Raw genomic sequence first — 11,564 nt, 5'->3', positions numbered from 1 at the left:
TCTGTGTTTTTTCTCTTCCCTCCTTCCCACTCCAACACTCAGAAAGATCTCCTAGCAGACCAGCTGTAAAGATTTGGATTTTGGAGGCTATGGTGTGCCAGTTGGATGAATCCATCTCCAGTTCTTGCTTAGAGTGGGGAAGATAAAACAGCTCAAGTCCTTTCCATGCTTCTGCGTAGGTGCATGTGTGAAACCATCTGCAGTCTGTCCCCTTATCCCAAATTCCTAGTGCCTGGGATTTGCCTCTTGCCTGTCATGTTCTGTGCTTGGCTCTGTCTGCTTTCCCAGGGCAGATTCCCTGAGGAAGGTCACATTTATGGGCAAAACCACAGCTTTCCCTGTGCTCACTCCAGTTCAGCAACAGCCTCCCCCTTGGCTCCACTTTGCACAGGAGGGGAAAAAGAGAGGAGATGAGCGACCAGTGCTTGTCTGTGCTATCCCAGTATGTCCATTAATAGCTCCCCCTCAGTTGGGGCAGGCTGGGGCCATCCAGGCTGTGCACCTACCTGTGCATGGCCAAGCTGAGGAATTGCCTCCTCAGCAGTGACATCAAGCCCAGGGCTGAAGTTTTGAGATCCAGCAAGTTGTTTCTTCCTACTTCACAGTGAAACTTGCATGTTTTAATTGCAGAACAGCAGAAAGAGATTGGGCTGGAAGGGATATTAAAGCCCATACTGTCCCACCCCCTGCCATGGGCAGGGACACCTTCTACTATCCCAGGTTGCTCCAAGCTCTGTCCAGCCTGGCCTGGAACACTTCTAGGGACCCAGAAGCAGTCATAGGTTCTCTGGGCAATACAAGAGCAGTGAGGTTTCATTATTATCCCTGCTGCTTGCTGAGCAAGTGGAATTTAGGTGCATAACAAATCCCAGCTGGCTTCCACTGCTGTTCACAAAAGCAAAATGAATCAGTTGTGCAGAAGTGAGTGGAAGCAACCAAAGCAGAGGGGAGGTGGGATGGCACAATGTCACCTGCTTCCCAAAACCGTGTCTGCACAGGTTTAATGTGAGCCGAGTGTTTTATGGAGAACCCCAGAAGCCATCTGTGCTCAAGGGGGCTTTGGAAGAAAAGGAGGTCTGAAGATCAAGGAAAAGGATGGACTCTTCCTTCGGGTGGCCTTCTGTTAACTTGCATTTGGTGTGAAGGTGACAGGAAAGTACATCATGAGGGGGGTGAGGCCCTGGCACAGGCTTCCTAGAGTAGTTGTCCCATCCCTGGAAGTGTCCCAGGCCAGGCTTGGATCAGCCTGTAATAGTAGGGGGTGTGCCTGCCCATGGCAGATACATTGGAGCAGAGCTTTAAGGTGCCTTTCAGCTCAAACCGTTCCCTGACTGTGATACTGGCCAAAGCTCCTTGGGAGTGCCTGGCCTTGGGAGCTCCCATCCACGTTGGCTAACACCGATCCCATCTGACGGCATGGCTCCCTGTGATCCTGCTGAGCTCTCACACCTGGCACCATGGGTGGCAGGATGCCATGGAACTTGCTCTGGTTCCCAGTTCTAAGACATGTTTTCTGCCAAACGCTCCTTCCCAGCGAGATCCAGCCTGGCACGTTGCCTCCCAGGGCTGTGTAATCCCTCTGCAGGTGCTGGAGCCTAGCCTGACTGCTGCTATCTGATGGGATTGCTCCTGCTGTGCTCCGTACCCTCCAAGCGAAATCTGCAGCTACAAATGAGACTGCAGTGTTCCATGCCTGAGAAAGCCTTGTCTCAGTTAGTTTGGTGCTGAGCACCTTCAAAGGCACCTGGGGATGGAATTGGCAGCAGGTGCTGTGATTCCCTCTGGGAGAGGAAGGCACTGCTCCTCATCCTACTGTCTGCTCCTGGAGCAGGGAGTGCAGCTGGGGAACCCAGCTCCTGGGGCCATGCTACAGTGCCAACATGGCACAGCAGTGCCCCTCTGCAGATAAATGGGATTTATCCAGCTGCTGATGCACAGGTGTGCTCTTTTCTGCTTCCTCTCCTGCCTATGAGAAGGTGACTGCTCGTTATGGAAGCAGATCTGCTTTTTGGGAACCAAATGCTTTGATATAATGCTCCCAGGAGAGTTTATGGTGTCTAAAAGGAGTTGGTGCATGCAAAAAAACCCCACACTGTGGTGCTAAGATAAGCAGTCATGACCTGTGCAGCCCTGGCAGGGTCCATGGCAGCCCTCAAGATGTTCCCTTCACTTCTGGGTGTTTTGAGGGACAAGGTTGATTTCCTTTATGTCACAAAAGGTGAGAGTGTCAGAAATTGGGCTGGGATTTGCCATTAGGGCGCAGACTCTATTTACTGCTTTTTGGGTTTTGGTTTCTCTGCTTACAGGAGCAACTCAAGGCTGAAGGAGGGAGGAACTTGATGAAAAATCCATTTCTACTTTTATCTTTGGACATGGGTAAAAATCAGATTCCTATTGCCTTCAGTGGGCAGCTGAGGCTGTCCTGGAAGTGAGGCTGGCATGGGCAGGGACTGCACCTTCAGTGAGGAAGGGAAACCAAAGCTGTCACAGGCTCTAAGGGGTCTGCAGTCCCTTCTGACTTGTTGTGGTGTTTGTTGTGAGCCAAGAGAATTCTGCAGGGAGGTGAGCGAGGCATCAATGCTGCTGCTCTGCTGCTCCCTGGGCACAAGCTGGGTTGTGAGCTGGTGCTCCAGGCAGAAGCGGGGCTGTGAGCAGACCCTCCTGGCAGTGCATTTGTGACTTTGTCAGTGCAATAGTTCAGGAGATGCTGAATTGCTGCTCCCAGCTATTCCCATGATGTCCCCTGGAAGGTGGTGCTCTCCAGGTGGCAGTGTAGACGAGCAGGGTGCAAGGCTGTGTTCAGTGCTGTGGGTTTGGCACAGTGCATCAGTCTCTGTGCTCTCCTGTCACAATCACCCCTGTTTCTCCTAGCCATGCTGCTTACCATCCCACCTCCATCTCTGGAGCTCCTGTGGAGCTGGTTTTCCCTTCAGTGTCTGCCTGCATGCAGCATTTTGGCAAGGAGGCAGCTTGAACTGGACAACTTGACAACATCCGCTTCCTCGAGGAGCTTAATGTTCAACGGGTTCTGCTGGCAGAAGCTTTTTATGAGGTGTGGGAGGCAGCGAGGGGAAACTGATACCAGTAAAGCCATTTTCCTGGTGTGCCCAGACAGATGTGGGTGCTGATAGCCCTGGATCACCAGCGGCTGCCTTGTGCCCTGGCACGCTCCAAGAACACCAACCCCTCTCTCATCCTGCCTGCCCCTCTGGTTTGTGCCCCAGCGCGGGTTCGTGTCACAGAGCTGCCAGTGAAGGGAGCGACAGGCACTTGCAGAGCCTCCAGGGTCTCGCTGTTTTCCAGCGGGATGCTCAGCCTTTCCCGGCACATCCCATTAGGTGGCAATGCAGCTTGCTCCTCTGGCAGCACTGAGAAAGGGGCTGCAGCTTCTGTGGGGTGGGCTGCGACAGCCAAGGCTCTTCAGTGTGTGCAAAGGGCTCTCATATCAGTGTTTTCAGCTCTGTTTTGGCTGCTGGCACTAAGAAGGACGCTGGGATTCCTGTCCTGGCTTTGGGGTGCCCTGTATTGTCTAGTGATGGCTGTGGCCATACTCGAGCCAGCTCTGTCCCTTGCCTAGGCTACACAGGTTCTGTTTGCATGTGCTTTGTCCACCCTAGTGTTCCCCCTTGCTTTATTCTGTGTCATTTCCAAGCAGGAGAAAGCACCTAAATGGCACCAGGGCAAGGGGTACACTTGGCATCTTCTCTGGGGTGACTAGCGAGCAGGTCAACTGCTCATCAGCTGCCTGATGGAGCCACCCCGAGCTGTAGGCAGGACAGGGCTGCTCAGCCTCGTGCTCCCAGCAGCATTTCCCAGGCTTGCAGAGGATGCAGACACCTGCACTGCCCTCGGCCACTGTGCTCAAGCTCTTGCTCCAGAGGCAGGTGAGTCAGGAGCTCACCTGGGTAGTGCTGGCCCACAGCCAGGGGCTTCCCGGGCTGGCCACTGGGCCAGGCAGCAGCACCAGCCCCTGTGGGAGTGCTCTGTGCATGGGGAAGAACGGGCCTGAACCCTAAATGGGAGATGGGCTCAGGGCACAGCCCGGGGGCTCCAGGGGTGCCCTGGCTGGGTTAGGGGTGCACTGACCAGCACCAGTCCACTGGGAGCCCCTGGGTGCAGCTCTGTGCTGCATCCCGCCTTGTCACTCTTGTCCTGAGGGTTGTGCATGCTCAGCCTGCCTCTCCCTGGTTTAACTGAGATGTCACCTGGAGATGAGAGAATGCTCGGCTCCGGATTTCAGCATGAAGCAGCGTTCCATGGCAGCCCAGCCAAGGGGAATTAAGCAATATTTAAGTGCAGTATTTCATTGCTCTGTAATTAACTTCAGCTGCTTTCAAGCTGCAACAAATTACCCTTAAAGCTCATTTTTGTACTGAGGAGAACTTTGAACTGCATCCGTAGCCCTGGGTGCCTGGGAGGGAGCAGTGCGACCGCTCCTGCTGTCTGTGGCTGCAGCTCTGTGTGTGGTTTGGGATCAGCCCCTGGCTGGGCTGCTGTGCCAACACAGGCAGGAGTGCTGGGGCTGGCATCGGCCCTCCCAGGGACAGCCCCAGGCGTGGGAAACTACCACAGCATCCTGGGAGAACTCCCTCGCTCCACCCGGAGGGTCTTCTCTGCTGGGATGAATATTGCTGCACCCAAGGATGCATGCTGCCATCCCAAGGTCTTCCCAAAATACCATGGGCAAGTTAATTCAGGGCCTGAAACTTCAGCCAGCTTGTTGGAGAGAAAATTCAGCTCAGCTGCTAGAAGGCAGCAGCCTCCTTCAGCTAAGACCTGATGATCTGATGGCTTTTGGGAGCCACTGCTGCCCCTGAGTGGCTAAAAACACAGCTCTGCGTTTCCCAGCATGACCCCTCCTGCTCCAGCTCCCTAAATTCCTTGGAGAATATGCTTGTTTGTGTTTACTTTCCATCTCCCATCTTCAGCAGGATCCATGGAGATGGGCCTGTGCAGCCCAGGCATGGGAAGGTGGCACAGGCTCCCACCACACATGACCTGGCTGCTGCCAGATTTCCAGGCAGAGGCTCTGCCTGGTCTGATGGTGCCAAACCCTTTCCACCCTGCTCTGGAAGAGCAGAAGGACTCCAGCAGCTTCTCTGGGATGCCTCAGACAGGGGCAGCTTAATTCCCCTTGATGACTTCATGAGCTCCTGCAACCAGAGGAAGATGGGAAGCATTCTACAGGAGCTGTGGCACCACTCCACCGTCTGCCATGGCCAGAGGTCTCAGGATGCTCCTGTGCCCTGGGAAAGGGCTGACTGTCCTCATGGATGCCCGTGGGAGAGGAGGAGGGAGCTGTGGATGCTCTAGGCCTCTCTGCCCATCCATGTGCCCACAGAGGAGGTGGTCAGAGGAGTTTGAAGAGCTGATCCGTTTCTGTAAATGATGATGGTGATGGGGGATGTGAGTCCTTGCTCTGGATATGTTAATTCCTGAGGAGCAGACAAACCTTCAGCCCAAATCTCCAGGGAGAAAGACACCGGCTCAGACCCCGCTGTGGCATGCTGGGAAGGCTCAGTCCCAGCCTGGGTCCCCAGTAACCCTGTTACCCTGTGGGTACCACCTGTAGCAGGGTTCCAACCCCTGGATGTGGCACAGGAGGGGTCACATGGAGCTTGATCCATGGGTGAGTCTTAAAAAAAGGGGGGGAAAGCTTTTACCTCTGTTCCCAGTGATGCCCAAGGAGTAGTGTTGGAGCCCAGCCCCATGCCCTGCTGGGGCTGCAGGAGGAGATGTGAAGCAGTGATACATGGCCAAGCTTTAGTAACCCTTAATTACCCAAACCCATCCATCTGGGTCTAAATCTGGGGCAGGTGCGTCCCACTGGGACACAGGAACAGGGAGACCTGGCATGGCCATGATGGAGCTGCTCTTCCTGGGCAAGCCATTTGGTTTGAATTCTCTTGGGCTGGCTGCAGCACCAGACTTATCACCTTCAGCTGGGCCAAGTGGAGCAGGTTAATGTTGAGATTTATCATAAAGCCATCTAATGAGCAGCAATTGGAATGCTCTCCATTCTGTAACGCACGTCCAAATCTTAATGGGAGCTGACAGCCTGACCCTGGGACTGTACTCTGGCCAAAAGAAATCAGCCTGATAGTTCCCTGGAGAAAGCAGCCATGGCTTCAAAGTGTCTTCTCAAAGCATTTATCTGACTGGCTTAAAAAAAAACAGAACACCAAAAAACATGAGCTATAGAGCTGGGTTATGTGACCTCTTCACTCTCTTCCCTATCTCTGCAGCTCGAAAAGCCTCAGCCTGGGAATGTGCTGGGATGGCTCAATCCAGCAAGGAAAGCTCCAACAGCATCCCAAATCCTTCCCAGGCTGTGCTCTTGTGTCTGCATCACTGGTGCCCAAGAGAGGAAAAAATATGTTGTGAGTGCTAATAGGGAAACTTCAATAATTGGAGGCTTTTGTTGGCACGTTTGCTTTTGGAGGTAATGTTTTTCTGTAGCAGCTCTTTGCTCTAAACTTTTCCTCTGCAGTTTAGAAGGGATGCAACATGCTTTATTCCAAGTTCCCAGGGCAAGTCTCTGTTCACAGAGAGGTTGTGGAATCTCCATCTCTGCAAGTGTCCTGGGCAGGCTGGACAGGACTTGGAGCACCCTGGGACAGTGGAGGGAGTTCCTGCCTATGGCAGGGGGTGGGTTGAGGTGAGTTTTAAGGTCCCTTCCAACCCAATGCATACTCCATGAATATGTGGTCTGAGCAGTGGATGCAGCTCCCTGCACAGCAGGTGCAGAGATGAAGAGGAAGGTCAAGCCAGGTGTAAAGAAAATCTCCCAGGAGTGGCTGGAAGGAGAGAATCCTTGTGGTGAGAGGGCTGTTTACCACTGTGGCTATCAAAGGGGTTTTATTGGCTCAGCAGCTGGTGCCAGGAACCTCAGGGAAAGCTGCAGGGTGTCCTGCTACCTTCATCCAAGCTGCTCCCAAGGACCTGTCCCCAGAAAAGGTGTCCTATCATTGGGAAGTCTTCTCCAGCATGGTCATTCAACAGCCTGAGTGATTTCTGCTGCTCAGAAACTCAGTGAGTTTTCCCCATCTTTAACATGATTTATTTTTTGGTTTGAACAATAGCAATACCCAAGGCTGGCTCAGCAGTTGTTTGATCTCACAAGTCTCTGCCCTTGGCCACGTCAACATGGAGTTCCTCGAGGCAAATTGTGTGAAAAGATGCTTTTATTTGTTCATCACTTCTGGATTTAGTGTCCCTTCATTCCCTCTGAAAGGGCTGTTGTTTGCCAAGCCTGAATACAAGTTCTGTCCCGGAACCAGCATGGCCCCATCCACTGGGCACCAGAGAACCCCAAGGAGGCTTTTGCCTCATTGTGCTGATTTTCAGAGCAGCCCTCCAAGGCGGGCCATTGCTCTAGCTGTGTGTGACACTCTTTCTCCAGAAGATGGCCCAGGAGGAAGGTGGGGATGGTGGCAGTGAGCTGACCCTGGGAGCATGGAGGGAAGCCAGCCAGCTCCACTGGGAACAGCTCTGAACCCCTCTTTGTGCTGCTGGAGCAGTGACCCTGTCCATCTCTGGCCCTTGCCTCGGTGCTAGTGCTGTAAAGGTGCCTGGAAGCCCCTGGCAAAGCAGGGCCTGGGGAAGGCAGGGCTGGAATTGTGCTCATTCTGTGCTCATTCCCTCCTCAGCCCTTCCAGGGGCTGCTCTCTGCCCTTTGCTTTTTCTCGTGCTGGATCTGTTCCCCACCCCTGGAGCTGTCTGAAGGAGCAAAAGCTTCCAGGTTTGGAGGTTTTTCTCACCTCTATGATAACAAACAGGCCTGATTTGTTCCCTAACTGCTGGTCCATGGGAGCTGCAGAACTTTGCCTTCATGGGGTGGGAGCAGGGAATTTCACTCCATTGGATAGAGTGCTCTCCTGCCCCAGCTTCAAAGCTCTCTTTGCTTTTCCACTCCCTTTTATGTCCCATCTCTTGAAATTCCAGTCCTGCACAAACCCAGGACAGCTGAAAGCTTCCAAATGCAATTATTTTCCAAAGCATTTCAATAAATTAGCAGCTTGTTCCTTTGCCAGACAGCACTTCCCTTCCCACTGACCCGCGTCTGTGCAGCCTGCAGTGTGCCTTGGATCTTTCTCCTCTGGGATGTCGGCTCAGGAGGACCCAGCCAGGCACTCTCAGCTCTCAGCTGTGATTCAGACCTGGGCAGGGACTCTGGAGAGGACTCATGAGCATCTGCAGATAGATAGACATATAGACAGATAGATAGACAGATAGATAGACAGATAGATAGACAGATAGACAGATAGACAGCTAGATAGATAGATAGATAGATAGATAGATAGATAGATAGATACTACTATATGCTACTTTGGAGTCTGATCCCTTGCATTGTTCGATATTTATTGGTACCTCACCTGCCATGAACTGGGAGCTGTAAGCACTTTGATAAATAGATCTGCCTTTCCTGGAACTGTGTCCCAACATCAGCTCACTGGCATCCTCAGCCAAAGTGCCACTCCTGTAAATCAAGGATGGTGAGGAAAAAAGCCCCAAGCAGGGCAGGATGGCAATCCAAGCCCCAGCTCCTGAATTCCATGGGGTTCAGTGCTTGGATAAAGGATTGCTCCAAGTACTAAGCTCTCTGTTTAGTTCAGGGAGGAATTTCTTCCCAATATCTCATCTATCCCTGCCTTCTATCAGTGTGAGGCCATTCCCCTTTGTCCTGTCACTCTAGGCCCTTGTACAAAGTCCCTCTCCAGTTCTCTAGGAGCCCCTTTAGGTTTCTCTTTCCTATCACACCACAGGCTAAAAGGAGCCAAGTGCACAAGGAACAATGCCAGTGTAGGAAGGAGCCTGGAAATATCAGCTAAAGGTGAGCTGCTGCCATTTCATGATGAATCCCCCAGGCTGGAATCAAACTGGGATTTTCCCTGAGAATGCTTCTTTGTGGTAGAGAGAGGTGGCATTTAGCAAAGTCAGTTTTGGGATCTATATTGAGTCTCTGGATGTTGCTATGGAGAAGCTGGATGGAGGCCACCAGGAGAAGAGGAGGCTCAGGGGGGCGGGCCCCTGTGGCTCTGCATAACTGCCTGACAGGAGGGCCAGCCAGGTGGGGGTCACGCTCTAAGGGAACAGGGACAGGAGGAGAGGGAATGGCCTCAGGCTGGGCCAGGGGAGGTTTAGATTGGAGATGAGGGAAAAATTCCTTTACCAAAAAGGTGGTCAGGCACTGGGCCAGGCTGGCCAGGGCAGTGGTGGAGTCCCATCCCTGGAAACGTTTGAAAGATGTGTAGCTTGGCACCTGGGGACACAGTTTGGTGGTGGCCTTGGCAGTGCTGGGGTTGGGCTCAAGGATCTTGAAGGTCTTTTGCAGCCCTAACGATGCTGTGATTCCATGAAACAGCACACGGGTGGGCAGGGACTGTGGCCCCAGAGAGATGTTCCAGGGGAGATTCCCGCTTGCCCAGGTGGCTGGCGCTGGGCACTGGGATGGGCTGGATACCCAAGGCAGGACCAGGTGGGTGGGGGGATCAGCACTGACAAGGATCTGCATCCACAGCTGTCTCCTCTGCACAGGGAACTTTTCTTTTAAAATAATGACCAGAAAAAAAAAATCCCTGTCACTCAACGAAAGCATTTCAGGCCTTTTGCTTTTTTCCATGTGACTAAGTCAATGAGAAGAGACAGCAGAGGATTTATCAGTATCTGCTCCCTGATTCCAGATTTCCCTCTGTGCTGACAGGAGATCCAAGGCTGATACTCCTGAGCAAGGACTTCATGCAATATGACCACAGTCCTGATGGCAGAGCTGCACCCTGACCCTTCCTGAGATGTGGAGAGTGTGGGGGAGATAAAGCAGCAGGATAAATCAGGATTCAGGAGAAGATGTGAACCTTGGCAGCATTGCCATGGTAATGGGGGACCTGCTGCAGCCTGGCACAGGCAGTGTGGCACTATGGCACGCTGTGATCCAGGATGGAGAGAGCTGGTGGAGAGGCTGTGCTTTCCCTTCTGGAAGTCCGCAGAGGCCTTGAGAAGATGCTGTGGAAGCCGGCGGCAGACTGAGAGAGAGGCAGCTGTGGGACACGGGAGTCTCCTGAGCAGGACACAGCCTCCTGTGCCTCACCTGTGCCCCCATGTCTGCAGTCCTTGTGCTGCTCCTGGCCTGGCTGCTGCTGGATGGAGCACACAGGCCATGGGGCAGCTCAGTCATGCTGGTGGGTAGCAGGAGTTCCCCTCTGGGAAAAACCACCAGGCCTCGGGCTGTGCTCGAATTCCTACAGAGTGCAGCCCAGACCTTTGTATGTTGCTCATCCCAACCACACACGTCCAATGTCCTGCAGCCTCCCCTGGGCCAGCACCCACAGCCTTGTTCCCGGTCACAGCAGCTCCCGAACACCCCAACCCCCTTTCCCCAGCTGCCTGCCTGCCAGGTTCCACGCGGAAGGCAGGGCCAGGCACAGAAAACTCTGTCCCCAGAGGAGCCCTGCAGTGCCCCAGTTCCTGCCCTGCTGGTAGCTGTGGCCAGGGCTCGGCTCCCACCCAGCTCCCTGGGCTTTCAGCTTGCTCCAGCCCCTGATTGCCTTCCTGTGGCCGAGCTGTGGGTCCAGCAGGGAGAGGGACAGCAGGAACTGGGTCCCTCGGGACTGCAGCAGCGGGATGGGGACGTGCTTGAGTGGGGGTGTCTCTAGCAGCAGTGTTGGATGGGAGCTTGCTGGCTGCACCCCAGCAGGGCTGGGAAGAGTGATGGATTACGCAGGCTGTGCTGTAATTACTGCCGGCGTGCTTGCCTCCAGCCATGCCGTGCTGTAGAGGGAGAACGTGTCCTTGCAGCTGCTTCCATCCCTCCCGATGCAGCCATGTGAGAGGCAACGCAGGCAAGAGGAGCTAAAAATAAACCTGGGTAAAAATAGTCCCACGTGTGCTTGCTTTCGAGGGGAAACGAGGGGACTTTTCATCTGAAGGGAAAGGGAAAAAAAAAAAAGAAAAAAAAAGAAACGGAAATTTATTTTCCCAGCTCACCCCCTGAAAAACAGGACCTGTGTCCAGGCAGGGGGGAGAGAAGTGGATCAGTGATGTCATGGGTTGGGACTCCATCTCAGCCTGTGCAAATCCACAAAACATGTCAGTGTGCACCTCTTCCCTCTGCCTTGTTGCCTCCCTCTCCTGCAATTTCTCTTAGCAGAGGGAATTTCTCTCCTTTCTGCCCAGCTCAGCTCTCAGATGCTTCAGCAAATGCCTCGGAGCTGACTTAACTGCAAGGGAACGGAAGGATTCACCCTTATTACATCAGTGGGAGAAAAGTGTTAATGGTATTATCATGAAAACCCAAATCCACTGAAATTTGTCCGTGCCCTGGGATGTGTGGGACTTCTCCCGGGCTTCTGGGGCTGTGAGTGGACATCATTTGAGAGCTTAGTCTAGGGAAAGCTGCTTCCATCCATGGCAGGAGGCAGGGACAGGCAGATCCAGACCCTGCCCGAAGAGGGAGGGCTCCTGGAGCTCCTTTGTCATAGAAACAAAGAACCACAGAATGGTTTGGGTTGGGAAGGACCTTAAAACTCATCTCATTCCACCCCTGCCATGGGCAGGGACACCTTCGA

This window comes from Cinclus cinclus, chromosome 21 (assembly GCF_963662255.1).
Source record: "Cinclus cinclus chromosome 21, bCinCin1.1, whole genome shotgun sequence".
In the NCBI taxonomy this organism is placed as follows: Eukaryota; Metazoa; Chordata; class Aves; order Passeriformes; family Cinclidae; genus Cinclus; species Cinclus cinclus.
This window is presented reverse-complemented; position numbering follows the sequence as displayed.